General features: G+C 41.7%; 1 long non-coding RNA gene across 1 annotated transcript in view; it reads left to right on the top strand.

Moving 5' to 3' along the window:
• The window catches only part of LOC120406202, a 43,214-nt gene extending 31,728 nt beyond the window's left edge, over positions 1-11,486 (top strand). The window contains exons 3-4 of the long non-coding RNA XR_005599139.1: positions 9,433-9,701; positions 10,639-11,486. This is a non-coding gene — a long non-coding RNA (uncharacterized LOC120406202). The remainder of the gene's footprint in view (positions 1-9,432; positions 9,702-10,638) is intronic.
• Positions 11,487-13,384: the final 1,898 nt, after the last annotated feature.

Below are 13,384 nucleotides of genomic sequence, written 5' to 3'. Positions count from 1 at the left end.
CTCTGGTCAGGCATACTGCTGGCATTCGGCACCTGCTGAGGTGGAAGTTCACTCTGACTGCTGGGTAAATATAAAATGCAAACACTTAAAACAGTCAAAGAACAGCAGTCATGGAGAAAGCCATTTTTATACCCCGCCAAAACTGTTCAGCTGGAAATTCAATGTGTTTTTCCTGCGGTGAAGTCACACCCCATTATTTTCCTGATAGGGAATATTTTTATTTTAGGTTGTCAATTCATATGAATACATTAGGAAAGTAAATGCCTATACAAGGCCACATATTAGATCTGTACTGCCTGGTGGTCTCCTCCTGTCATGTTTGCCTCACCACTAACCTTGACAAATATCTACCTTTAAAGTTACAGAATTGGATTCAGCCTTGGCTTTTATTGAAGTCACTGTAGGCCCCCAGCATCAAAAGATCTGTTCAGAACCCCTAACTGGTGCTGCTGGCTTTCAAGTGCAAAATCACTCCCCAGTCTAAACTTCCAATCAGTCATTTTCCCGCCTCATTTGTGCAGACATGCTATTGGCCTCTTTTCCTGATCAAAAAAGTAACAGGTGCTCCCAGCCAGTCAAAAATACACATTAAGATAATTTCATCATCCCCAGGTTACTGGGACAGTCTTCTTGTTAGGAAGAAAGATTAAAAGAACTAAATATGCATTAGGAACGTCACTGTTGTTAGTTGATTTTACAAGGAAAAGGCTCAAGTACCACAGGGATGTGCAGCAGCTAAGGTGAGTGGAGAATAAGCACAAGCTTGTGCCATGAGATTTCTTTGGATGTTTTTGGGTGATGGGGAGGGATGAAGAAACAATCAGTTGTTTAATCTATTAACGTTACTCTAAGGGAGTGGGGGGAATGAGTGTTGTGCCAGTCGTGTACACTTTTAGGTGTGTACTGTATTCTTGGTTTTGCTACCTTTCTTGCCTCTTTCACCTTGCACTTCCTATCCATTTATTTATCTACCTATGAGTTTTATACGGCTGTACATCCCTATGGTATCTGAGCACCTTCCATGTAAAATCAGCTAGCAATCAGCTAGAGTCTCTGGCTCTTCTCCCTTTTACAGCTCACTTTGGGTCCCCCGACCCTGCTGTCCCTGCCCCTTTATCTTTGAACTTTCATCCTTGTAACTCATGCTTCCACCATGCCACCATTTCCTCCTTACAGTTACTTATTTTGAATGCACTTGTAGTCCTTTTCTTAGAAGGGCTGGCCTAGTCATTCCCCCAGAGAAGTGTTAAACTAGACAACAGATTGTCTTCCTCAATTCTTGTCCTCTGCCTCCTCTCAAAGTCTAAATAAAAGTCCTGACACTAGCAAAAATGCATGTTAAACACTACCATTCAATCACAACAATAGCAATCCATTCCCCTCTCTGAATTTGAACATTGTCTTAAATTCTAAACATCAAATTCTTCACAGATTTATATCCTGTGCAGTGCCATTGAAGTTTATAGGGTTTCTTAATGTCTGAAGTATCCCAGAAGCAGCACCAACAAATGTCCTGCTAATTAATTATTGAAAACTCTTTGCATTCTTAATTGTTCTCACACCCTGAAAAGCAGACAAATGTGCATAATCCTAATTTCTAGTTCCCCCTATAATTTAAGTATTGTTCAGTGATGTTTCACTGGAGAAAGATTTTTCAAAAGTCTTTTTAAAAATCTATTTTTTTTACATGACAGCCATACTTTCAGCTATGTCTATGATTTTGTCAAACATAGGGGAAGGTCAGAACATCATATAAAATAGATCATCTTCCTTAGAGCGACACTCCAGCAAGTAGAGAAGTAGATCAATAAAGCATGTTGAAACCATTATAATCCAGATTCTGAAAATTCCTCTTAGCAGTACTTGGAGACATGAATAGAAAATATGTTTTCTTTTAAGGGTGACCAACTGCAGTGCTACTGTCGCTCAGACACTGAGAGCCCTCTTTGCATGCAGATGTCATGCTCAGTTTGGTTGTATGCCAGATAGGTGGCACTTTTGTTTAGTTACCTATTGTAAATAGGCAGATAAAATGATAACTCTGCCAAAACTTTAATCATTTTTTAAATTAACCAAACCTCTTTGAACGGTTGGAAATATTTGAGATTCCTACATCCAGGCACTCACTAACCAACTCATTTGGGGAGGAGGGTCAAATAATCTCATCTCCACCCCCATATTGATATCTGAGGATGAGCAGAAATTCCGAGATAATCAGTGATTAGAAAAATAGAATTCTTTATTCTTAATTGCACAAAAGATGAGAAAAATCCACCCTGCTCTCTAGCATTGCAGTCCACAGAAATATTTAATTCTTGATTAGACAGGGCATAATGCCCACTATTCATAAAGACACAGGTGCTACCATTATACAAGTGTCAGCTAGCCAATTGATTTATGTATACACATTTCTTAGGCCAAGATCATGAAATTAAGGCCGCAGCAAAGAAAGACCAAAGGTTAATGTGATTTTTTTTTTAAATTACATTTTGTATCAGAAAGATGAATGCGTTAAACTAGTTATACAATCAGTGGCATGTGGTTCATATTTTTGAAACTACGTCTTAGGGTGATCACCTACAGCTCAAGGAAATACAGGACAACTGGCTGCAAATACAGGACAACTTTTTTAGGGCAACTGCCCCACAATGTTTTATAAATGGTAAAAAATGATACATTTGTAACACAATATATAATCCTTTATATGATTATTCCTTCAAAATTTACAGATGTCAGTTTTAAGACAAAATATATGGCTCTTAGTGTCTCAAAAGCAACCATCAGAGAACTTGGAGAATCACTAGAAGAAATAAGTCTTCACCTTTCTCAGGAGCAAGAATTTCCTGCAGCATCAAAAAAATCTAAGGAGAAAAAAACAACTTAAAGCATCAAACATGGTAAGACAACGATGATGGGCACTGAAGTCCAGAGGAGAGCAACAAAAATGATTAAAGGTCTAGACAACATGACCGCTGAGGAAAGATTAAAAAAACTGGGTTTGCTTAGTCTGGAGAAAAGAAGACTGACGGGGGACATGATAACAGTTTTGAAGTACATAAAAGGTTGTTACAAGGAGGAGAGAGAAAATTGTTCTCATTAACCTCTGAGGATAGAACAAGAAGCAATGGGTTTATATTGCAGCAAGGGGTTGGACATGAGAAAAAAAATTCCCAACTGTGAGGGTGGCTAAGCACTGGAATAAATTGCCTAGTGAAATTGTGTAGTTTGTGTCATTGGAGGTTTTCAAGAGCAGGTTGGACAATCACTTGTCAGGGATGGTCTAGATAATACTTAGTTCAGGGGACTGGAGTAGAAGACCTCTCAAGGTCCCTTCCAGTCCTATGATTCTATATTTAGGCTTTAAAGATGCCATCAACATGACTTCCACATCAAGTGATATGATAGATGGCATCTGGGAAGAGAAAAAGATGGTGGCGAGAGAAACATTACACTGAATAATAGCGAAAGAAGCCAAATCTAACCACATGACATGAAAAAGCTTGACTAGACCAGCACAAGATCAAAATAAATGTCTGAAACTGGTAGACATCCTATACCCCTGACAGGGCAGGAGGATAAAGAACGAAGAAGAAAAAAGAAAATTCTCTAGTCCTGATTATCTTCTCCTGTCTTCTTTTGCCCCAGTACTTTTGTCACAGATAAGGTTATTTAGGCATTCCTCTCATCAATAAAGATTAGTTTATCCAATCAGAGAACAGCAACAATACCCTATGACTTAGGTGATAAACAGGGCTGGCTCCAGGCACCAGCTAAAGAAGCAGGTGGTTGGGACGGCCAATACCTAGGGATGGCACTCCAGCTGCTATTGGGGCAGCACATCCGGGTCTTTGGCAGCAATTTGGCGGCGGGTCCCTCAGTCCCTCTCGGAGCAAAGGACCTGCAGCCGAAGAGTGGAGCGGTGTGATTGAGCTACGTGGCTTTTTTAAATTTTTTTTTGGTCGCTTGGGGCGGCAGAAAACCTGGAGCTGGCCCTGGTGATAAATCACACAATTGCAAATATTGAATTCTTGAAGAGTAAGTCACAATAAACAATTTGCTAGCAATCAATAGGCTGAAATTTGTTCTCACAACGCATTAGTTGAAAAATTATGAATTGTGAATAAATTCATGAAAGTCTGTGTTCAGCAGATACTTATGGATTTTATTGCCCTGGTCTCTAGCTCATGTAATCCGTGCCTGGAAGGAGTATTTTCATTTTCCTGTGGAAGACTGGAGAGAGGGAAGTATGCTAGAGATAGATGTTCAAGCTGCCATATGTGGCTATGTGAAAATTATGGCTTTGGTTCCTGAGCTAAAATTGTCTCCTTGGGAAATAAGGAGTCCTAAAATTTTGTAATACTGGCTGCCTAGTTATATAGAACGTGTCAAACATTCAGCAAATTTCATTTGTTAGGAATCTACTGCATGGCTAAATATCATATTAAAAATAACAAAACAAGTAACTAATGGCCTGACTTTGAAATAAAGATGTAGTTCTGCAGCAGTTTTATTGGTCAAATTTATAATTTTCCTAGTCCAAAATGTTTTGCGAAGCACAGACATTTTGGGTAATGTGCTTTGTAATGTGTGTGTTAGTTTTTACAGGATACTCCTAGTAATTTGAGATATAAAAAACCTATCAAGTCATCTAGTCTAGCCTTCTGCCAGTGTAGGATTGTTTCCTAGAGTGTAGGTTTTACATTCAATATGTATTTATAAATATTTGCAATATTTAAATATGCTACAACCAGGGGCGGCTCTAGAAATCCGGCTGCCCCAAGCAGCGCGGAGCGCTGCGCCGCGCTCGGTTGAGCTCCCGCCGGCATGCCTGTGGCAGGTCCACCGGAGCCCGGACCTGCCGCAGTCATGCCTGCGGGAGCTCAACCGCCAGCGGGAAGGGGACCCCGCCGCAGCCATGCCTGCGGCAGGTCCGCTCATCCCGGGCTCTGGTGGACCTGCCGCAGGCATGCCGGCGGAGCTCCACCGAGCCAAATGCCGCCAGCGCCTGCTTGGCGTGCTGGTGTCTAGAGCCGCCCCTGGCTACAACTAACTGATATGCTGCTTGTACACCTATAATAAATATAAGCAGTCTTCTTCTGTTGGTGATGTGCAAGAGCAAACCCCACAGCTTGATTTTTATATCACACACTTTTTATATCACAGGATTTACAGCTACATGCACATGCTCTCTCTCTCTCTCTCTCATGCACTCACACACGCATGAGCACCCACACAGAGGCAGATGTATATTCCCTGAGACTTGCCTCCATACATGTACAGTATAAATTCATTTACAAAAAAATAAGAAAAGAATGGACAGTTTTTATCCTGTAATTCCTTCATAACGACTCAGAGCTTGATTCCTCACTGACTTCTGTACTCATTTGCACAAATGCTAAGAGTGTGTAAAATGAACCACTCTTTTTTTATTATGCAGGGCAGATTATTTTCCTGGTTAACAGATTATAGGCTTTTGTTTATTAAACCGTTACCAAAATCCTTCCCATTGGTTATAGTGTATAAAAGATAGTGGTCTGATTCTCCTCTCACTATCTCAGTCTTATGTAACTCTATAGATTTCAGTGGATTTACGCTAGTGTAAGTAAGAGAAGAGTAAGGCCCTAGACCTTTAAGAAAATCAAACATTCTTTTTTGAGTTTTTCGGACTAGACGTGTATCTGAGATTATAGAGTCTGGGGGCCTTAACATTCCTCCTGTCCATGTCTTTATTACCAGAACTCACTGTTATTCAGTGAAATTCACCTTAGAAGTCATGAATTCCTCTGCAGGACATGTGAAAATGTAAAGCTCCAGGTCTGTACCACGGTCTACTTGGAATCTAAGGCTATCTTTGAGAAGAGCAGACAGGTTTTGTCTTATTTGTTCAGGAGGAACTGATGTATTGCTCAGTGCAGCTTTTCTATTACAAAATTGCCATGAGCCAGTTTCATCACAGGAGTATACCTGAAAGTGTCCGGAATTTGCAGTGAATTCAATCCTGAAGGGATCCAGTGATGGTGAACTATGGTGTGTCACAGCCCCAGGCTATCTTTCCAAAGCTGATCAGTTCTCAGTTCTTGGCCATCAGTATTTGTATAGTTTCATTTCAGTTTCTGGAGGACAGCAGTCCACATCATAAAATAACCACTAAAACCAAATTATCAGCAGAAAGGCCAAAGACTGAATCTGAATGTAGCATTGTTAGAATTGGCTCTTAGAGAACGGAGCTGGATCACACTGAGTGGACAATGAAGAATTCTGAACGTTTACTGCTTATGCTTTCATAGTCCTTTGGCTAGTGAACGTCATTCTCTAGGGCTGTCAATATGGCACCATTCATAAGAACAAATGTTGTTGATGGAACACCTGGTGCTTCTTATATGGAGTGAATTATTTTAGTTTTGCGATATGCTCAACAAAATCAAGGTAATGTATGGGAAATTAGAAAAAGGTTTTTGACATTTGAAGATAGCAAGAATTAAAAAGAAAGGAATTTCAGAGCTGATATGCAGAGTATTACAAGAGAGTGGTATCAAGTTCCAAAATGGTAGAGGCCTAGGATATGACAAGAGGTCAAATAAGGCTGGGCTTTTAAAGGAGCGCAAGCTGTAATTTTACAGAAGAATCCTCAGACAATCTGTTCACTGAGTAGTGTACACAGGCTCTGAATTTTTGTGCTACGCGTGCAGAGTCTAGCATGGAGATGAAGAGTTTCTTTGGAAACACTAACAATTCTCAACTTGTTCAGCTCCAACCCTTCCCGATGGGAAAATCTACAGGAAGCTGCAAATACTTTGTTGCATAGTATGTCACAGACTTGGTTGTGTGCAAGAATTTAAGCAGTGAAATCATAAGCAAAGATTCTGAGGGAAATTCTACATGCTTTAGTAAAACTGAAGGAAGAACTCAAACTGCCTGTGGACTTTTGAAATGAAATGGACTGTTTGCCTAAATGGTTAAAGTCGTTTTAATTCATTTTACCAGCCACTTTCTGGTTTAAAACCACAAGCCATTGATAACTTAAATCATTTATTTCAGGACTCTGAGCTTACACTGGATGAAGAAATAAGGCAGATGAAATCACTTCTAACTGAACCGGAGTGCTTTTGAGAATCTTAGCCTCTGTTGATGAATCAAACTTGTAGCAGTTGGTCTTGGCCTGGGACAAGATTTCAAGAAGAAAAGAGGCAGATAGAGGAAAACATTCCATGATGAAGACAGGAGAACTGTGTAAGACTATGAAAACCAAGAAACAGAGTTCAAAGCTTTACATTGCTCTAGACACCCTTATCTGTGAAATTACAAGAAGATCTGAAGCAGCTGAAAAAATCAGCAGCATGTTCTCATTTATTTGGAAACCAACTACACATGATGCCAATTCCAGGATCACAAAAGAGTTAGAAATATCAACATGCCACTACGAGATTTGATAGAAGAGGATTTTGTTGAAGGGACCCTTCTTTTAAATAAGCTCAGAATGACACTATTTGAAAAGTGACTATAATTAAGTTGCTAAACAAGATTTCTGAAAAAGGGCTGCAGACGTTTTCACACAGACTTGCATCACTCTAAGGATTTTTGTCTTGATACCAATTCCCTTTAGTAACTAAGCCCTGATTAAAAAGCAAACAAACAAAAACACAAAAAAGCCCAGCCTCCAATTTACTATTGGCCAAGACTGCATTATTGGCCTTAGTGAGGCTGTCAACAAAGCACGATCTTGAAAGGAATCTAAATTATGATAGCATTATAAATGTATTCCCTTAAAAAAAATTGAGAAAGATAAACATGATGTAATTTGTCTTTTGTAGAAATAAATCAGCTTTGACATTTTCAATAGCATTATTCTTAAGCTCTCATTTTTATGGTAATTTTGAGGGACTCAGTTTTAGATTTTGCCCAGGGCCCCCCCAAAACCTCTGTGTAGCCCTGTTACCTAGTTGTTATATCAAGGGGCTAGGAGTCAGGACTCTTGGGCTCTATTTCTTCCTTTGCCACTTACTCACTTTGTGATCTTTTGCAAGTCACTTAGGTCACAATGTTCAAATATAGGTATCCAAATTAGGCCCGTGAATCTAAATTTAAGTGGACAAATATGTAGCCTGATTTTTCAACAGTGCTAAGTACTAACTACTCCAATTGAAGTCAATGGGGGAGCTACGAGTGCTCAGCACCTCTGAAATGCAAGTTACTTGTTTAAGTGCCATGTTTGAAAATGTTTGCCTTAACTGCTCTCTGCTTCAGTTTACCCTTCTGTAAATTGGGTATAATGATACATTCTTGCACTTGAGGTGGTATGACCACCCTGCTCTCCCTCCCCACCAGACAAACACTTAGGGGTATAATTTAAAAACAACAGTCTTACCAAAAGTAAATTGGGGCCCTATCCTACTCTCATTGAAGTTAATGGGAATTCTGTCACTGACTTCAATGGGAGAAAGCTTTGGGTCACTGAGGATAACTTGATATTAAGGGTTAGTCTAGACATAGGTTTTAAACTGAATCAAACTGAGTTAATCTGATTAGAAAACGTTTGCATACACACAATGCAACCTATAACTATGCACTATCTCCACATGTATCAGGAAATCTGGAGTCCTCTTGCAAATGGGGATAGGCTTGCATTGGCTTTAATTAGTTTGGTCTCTTGTTCGTGTGCAAGCAATTGCTGTGCAGCACTTTTTGCATGCTCCCAACAACTATCAAAAATGTGTCCAACAACTATAAAAAAAAAAGAACTAGATAAGTTCATGGAGGATAGGTCCATCAGTGGCTATTAGCCAGGCTGGGCAGGAATGATATCCCTAGCCTCTGTTTGCCAGAAGCTGGGAATGAGCAACAGGGGGTGGATCACTTGATGATTAATTCCTGTTCTGTTCATTCCCTCTGGAGCACCTGGCATTGGCCACTGTTGGAAGACAAGATACTGGGCTAGATGGACCTTTGGTCTGTCCCAGTATGGCTGTGCTTATGTTCTTATCCCACACTGCTTTGCTGACCTATCAGTTTACTTGTGTGCCCTCCCCGCCCTAGTGTCAAAGTTCTAGAATGAACCTTCTCCTTTTCAAAAGCTGGCACAGAGCAAGATTTTTTTCCTGGCTCCCAATGTATCATTATTCTGGTGATACACTTGAACCCCACAACTTGTTAAGTGCAGCTCCCTGGAACTGTGCTGAGACCCTGGATCTCATCAACATCTGGGGAGAATTAATTGTCAGTTGAGGAGGCCCTTGTGGTCAGCCACAGAATTATGGAGGGATATTGAGCTGGTGTCTGTGAAGGATCATGACCAGGATGCCAGCCAATTCCAGATAAAGACTGAACAGCTCAGGAGAAAGTACATTGAAACAAGACACACAAGTAGACAGTCTGCTAGGAGACATGTGACCTGTCCATTTTTTGATGAACTGACAGAATTCTATGCAATTACAGTATGCCCTGTACCAGGCCAGGTACTGTTCAGAGCCTGATGTCCACACTCTCACCACACCGAGGGTGACCTGCTAGACCCGTCAGAGGATGAGCAGGAGGAGGCTGAGGGCCAGTGTCTTTTTGGGAGTCAGGAACACAATGACAGCCAGCTGGAGTGCCAGCTGCTACAACAGAGCCCGATTCCTGCCCTGCATCGGTTGAGCCCAACTCCCAGCCATAAACGCAGGCCAGGACCGAAGAGCTAGATCCCCTGGAGGGAACTTTGGCATGTAAGTACGTACCTTTACAATTTATTACTAGTGTTGATGGAGACAAGCCAGTAGCCCCCTATCCTTCCTATGACCCCTTTTGCTGTTTCAAAATGGCACCTACCAGCATGATGCAGTTGTAGGCTGTACTTGTCTCTCTCCCTCCCTCTGCCCCATGGCAGATTTGAATACTGAGAACATTCATTTGTACAAAATTCAACAGTTTTTTGAGACAGTGCTTACAGGAAAGTAAACTTGGTTAGTTTTCATACTTTGCATTCCCAGTCAAGGAAAAACAATACTGCTCCCTGCTGAAGTACAAATGCCCTGTAACATGCATTCTAGATGACAATTGTTATATGAACATATGTATTTTTTTCTGCATTTTCTCTATGTCTGTAGGGGAAATATAGCAGAACTTAAGACTGAGAAATTCCTTGATTTTTGTTTAGCACATTATAGGGAATAGCTGCATGTTCATGCCTCCTCCTGCTACAGCTTGCAAGCCTCTCCCAGTCCTGCAGTCCTTCTGGGGATCATCCTGGTGAATGACTTCACAGCATATCGTGCTGGTCTGCCCTTTGCTTTTGAATAAAATCATTCTCTGTCTCCTAGTCACCCACTTCATTGTAATGAAATTGAGAGTCAAAAAGGGGGTCAAGAGGGGATTATTATCTAGCTCATCTCTCAGATCTTTCATAACCATCACTTTACATTTTCAATGCCATAGAAGCACCTCCAGTGCAACACCGCCCCCAGCAAAAACAAACTTAGACTATAGCTCCAACCACCACATTCCTAGCAACATGAAAGCAGATGTAGTTGACTGAAATCTTAATGCACCCAGCCCAATTACCTTTCTCTTTCTCTTTCTCTCTGTCTAACTAAACAAAGCTATTCTGGCTTACCTGGGATATGAACAATAAACAACTTTTGTTTTCCCCCCACTACCTGACAGCACCTGCCACAGACAATCAAGGTCAAGTCCTCTATCTACTGCTGACAGGGTGGCCAACCTGAGTGGGAGAGAAGTTTGTAGAACCCATAGTAGTGTAAACCAAGCTGGCTGAGAGGGTATATGAGGATCAAAGAGAAGAAAGAAATGCAGTTCTCCCAGGAGAAGGACAGTGTTTTAGTGACCAGGGAAAATGTAGCTGTGGCCAAGGACAGCATCACCACAATAAAGGAGAGCATGGAAAAAGAGATGCAGAGGCAACTCATGGACTCTATCCTGAACCAGAATGTCTACCTGCAAAACATGCTCCTGGTAGGCCAGCAGGCTCTGCAGTCCCATAATTTGGGACCCAGTCATGTCCTTCAGCCTGTGGACAGTGCTGGCTACTTGGACCAGCAGCATCTCCCACAGCAGGGCTCCTAACAGCTCCCATTCACCTCTGAGATCCAGCCTTTGGGCATTGGGAATGCTTGTGCTCTTACACACCTGAGAATTTTGCGCTATGGCACGCCACCCCAGGAACCCAGGTGGACAAGAATAGCCAGATGTAAGGCATATTCATCCATTATGAATATCACTGTACTCAACACAGGGAATCTTTTAAATAAAGCTGAAATAATTCAAAGTTGTTTCACAAAAGCACATAGGAACATTAAACTTTAACCACCTCCACACAATACCCCAGTGCTTGCAATGTCTGCCTCCCATCCTCCCATGGGCTAACATGTTCAGGCATGAGACTCAGCATACCAGCAGTTGGCATCCCTGACATCATCCCCTGTGAGTTTGTGTCCTCTGTGGGATGCCTTGCTGACTGCTTGAACCTTCGAGCAAGTTTCTGGACCTTAGCCTCCCACCCATCAGTAAAGCTTCCCCTTTGCTCTCTCAAATACTATGCAAAATGCAACATGCAGTTATAATTACTGGAACATTTTTTTTCTACTGCTTCCAACATATTCCATAAACAGTGACATCTGCCTTTCTAATGGCCACATGCACACTTGACTACTATTCTGCAGCTTCTAAGGTGACAGTTAAAATGTTCCTTCCCTCCCCCTCCCCCCCAAGAGACCAGCATATGATTTCATTAACAGCATCAGGAGATAAACCATTCCCAAAATAACTGGACCAACTTCCACACCATTAGTGTCCACAGTGCTCCTGGGGGCAAACAGTCTTTTCTCCAGTGATTTAAATAGTACTGAGTTCTGAAACATTCTTGCATCATGGACCCTCCCAGACCACCCTGCATTTATGTCGGTAAACCTGCCGCAGTGGTTCACCACGCCTTGTTGGGAGAAATACCTCTTTCTGTTTATAAATTCTGTGCCCTGGGATGGAGGAGCAAATGATATGCAGTTTCCCCAAAACAATTTGGGAACCCAGTGCCTGCAAAGCTATCACTAATCTCCTGAGCATTACTCAGCTTTATGACCTGGTTAGACAGCACCTTGTCAGTGGCATAGCAGATCTACATGAGAATGGCCCCAACAGGCCCTAGGCCAAATTGGTTGGCTACAGATCGGTAACATTCTGGGGTGCCCAACTTCCCAATACAACAGTGACCCATTTCTCCACAGGTATGGGCACTACATGTTGGTATGCTTGTTGCTGAAGCTCTGGGGTCACTTCTGCACAGATCTCAAAGAAGGTAGCCCTCCCCATCCTGAAGTTCTCTAGCCACCACTTGTCATCCCAGCTCTACAGAACAATCGTCTCCCACAATCCATGCTGGTTTCCGAGCCCGGAAATATGCTGAAGGCTGTGAAGGGATCTAGGACCCAAGCCTCTTGATCCAACAGCTCAGTTTTCTCCTTTCTTCTATCTTATCCTGCTGTCATTGCTGCAGAGTATCCCTGTGCAGCCCAAGAAGCTGCTGCTGCTGCTGTAGAATATTCTGCTGCTCCCTCATCATTTGTTAGGTGATGTGATAGGCAAAGTCTAATGCCAAATTTGTCAGTCTATGACTGCTGTATTACAGCCCAAGACAGCTTGTGCATATTTGTGCTTGTCATAGTAGTGATGGGTATTGTTGGGTCCACACAGGCTAACAGCAATTTGAAAATGGTGAGAGCCAGCCTGAAAAGGAAGTACAGGGCGGATACAGTGGAAACATGGGATTTCCATAATTCACAGCAAAAACAATCCCACGGTGCATGCTGCTCAACTGCAAAGCAAAGGAATGTTAGATAGCCCCAGAGAATGCTACTACCTCAGTTCGCAGCAAACTGCCACTGTGGGTTCACACAATGCAAACTGAAAATGGAACAGGCATTCTGTATACATGCTGTTGGTACTTGTATACTCTGCATTATGTGACACATATCAAAAAGCTTCATATTAACCCCCTGTGTAGACACACTCTAAGTCTCAGGTTATGGTCCTTGTTCTTATTTGCTTTGCCAGAGCAGTGTAAAGGGGTGTTAGTGTAGATGAGAATCAGACCCTTAGTACTCATCTTAAGACTAGTATGTCACGTGCATGATAATAAAATTCTGCTTTATTGACCTTTAGCGCCTGTCAGTGTTAACAACATACATTACCTGTTGAATGGAAAACAACTGGAGGCATCCTCAAACACATATTCAATGCATGCCAGTGCTAATCAGCCATTCTGTATGAATGCTTGTGATGCCTTTCATCTAATTTAAGAAATGCGTAAAGCTACAATAAAAGCTCATAGTTTGGTCTTTGGAATTTAAATTACATGGGATGAAAACATGTTTAAACGGTGAACTGCAGTAACTGC

This window comes from Mauremys reevesii, linkage group 5 (genome assembly GCF_016161935.1).
Source record: "Mauremys reevesii isolate NIE-2019 linkage group 5, ASM1616193v1, whole genome shotgun sequence".
NCBI classification, from domain to species: domain Eukaryota; kingdom Metazoa; phylum Chordata; order Testudines; family Geoemydidae; genus Mauremys; species Mauremys reevesii.
The sequence above is the reverse complement of the archived record's forward strand: the minus strand, read 5'-3'. Positions and strand labels throughout refer to the sequence as shown.